Below are 1,651 nucleotides of genomic sequence, written 5' to 3'. Positions count from 1 at the left end.
TTAGTCAAAAAGACCAAAGCCCATATCATCGTCAGACCCCTCAGATTCTTCTTTCTTTGTTTCCACTCTCTTCTCCTCCCCTGGGGGGCCACAGTGCTGGAAGAGGCAAGACCTCCTGCTGGACAGGGCCACCAGCCCCTAGGTTGTAGGTGAGAGTCCCAATACTGAGGTTGGCCAGGGACATTGCAAACAAGCCTGGCCAGAAACGTTCAACATTTACACCGGGTGCTGTAATGAGGGCGTTAGTCTTATTATCTTCTGTGACTTTCACCTCATTGTTGTGCAGGACGTGGACGGGAGATGCAGGCAAGTTTACAGATTAAGGCCCTAGTGCAAATGAGTGCTGGGCTAGTGGCTGCCAGACCCGGTGCTACTTGCTGGATGAAGAGTAGGCCTTACCCCAATGTAGCCATAACTCCTTGGAAGAATCCAGCACCTTAATGCCAGCTGTGGAAAGGGGGCCCTCACTAATTTTAATGCAATATTAATCTACTGTTTATCGGCCGCCTCCCCCACTACTGTCAGCTGCCAGCCTGCCTATTCTGTGTCTCATTGTCCGTGCATTACCTTACTTGTATGCAGGCCACACATAATCATAATAGTAGCAAACGTTTATGGCTGCACAGTAGGTGCTCTTTATTATTTCTGTATTGGAGGAATTTGATCAGTTTATGAGTTATTTTACCATCCTGGGCTTATGGATTTGGTTCTTTGCCCAGGCACAGAAGTCAACCCTTTTCCTTGAATTTATCCAAACGATTATTCTCAGAAGGACTTAGTATTTCACAGAATTCACGAAAGGTTTGGTGAGATGGAAGGATTCACATTGCAGTGCTGCAACAAAATTAAAATTAAGCACCAGACAACTTCTCTTCAGAAGTTTCTGTTTCTACCACCTGGGCCCTAGTGCCCACTCAACTCTCCCCTCAGGCTTTCTGCTCTTGAAAAAAGAACTAACTCCCTTCCAATTTTTCCTGCTGAAGAGCCAGCTCTACTCAGCCTCAAGCCCTCAATCTCAGGTCTCAGCTGGAGCTTGCTGCCAGGGACTCTGAGGTAGCCAGCACAGTGGTCTAATTTCAATTCTGATTCCAAATATCTTAGGCTGAGTCCCAAAGCCTGTCCCATTTTCTTGCTGATGGCCCCAACCACCGGCTCCAAAGCTGCTGCTGACACGACCTTCTCCAGGCCCTGTGTGACCCCTTTCAGGCTTTCTCTTTGCACAAGCAAGCTTTGACCTAAATGGGCCATCTATGCTGTCTAATTTCTTTGTCTCAGCCCAGCCATTACCCTCTGTAAGAAGAAGGGACTTCTAGTGATTTAATATGAATTATGTCTCCCCTTGGTAGAAAAACAGACAGTTGTGTGTGTGTGTGTGTGTGTGTGTGTGTGTGTGTGTGTGTGTTTGGTCCTAAATGACATTGTTTTGCTCTCTGCAATTGCTGTTACTACCATTTACTGCCAATCTGAATCAGTTGACACTGGTTGAGTGGGTGGGTCTGCAAAGTGGGCAAAAATGCTGGGGGATAGGGATTCTTAGGGGAAAAAAAAAAAGACTGTAGACCCCTACTCATTTTATCACCAGAGAATGCCAAATAATTTAAATACATAGATAATGTCTTTACTTCATATAGGTCATTAAAAAAAAATCAAG

General features: G+C 45.7%; 1 pseudogene; it reads right to left on the bottom strand.

Moving 5' to 3' along the window:
• LOC118609304 lies at nt 1-1,248 on the bottom strand (annotated as a pseudogene).
• Nucleotides 1,249-1,651: the final 403 nt, after the last annotated feature.

Source organism: Rousettus aegyptiacus, unplaced genomic scaffold (assembly GCF_014176215.1).
Source record: "Rousettus aegyptiacus isolate mRouAeg1 unplaced genomic scaffold, mRouAeg1.p scaffold_m13_p_11, whole genome shotgun sequence".
NCBI classification, from domain to species: Eukaryota; Metazoa; Chordata; class Mammalia; order Chiroptera; family Pteropodidae; genus Rousettus; species Rousettus aegyptiacus.
The sequence above is the reverse complement of the archived record's forward strand: the minus strand, read 5'-3'. Positions and strand labels throughout refer to the sequence as shown.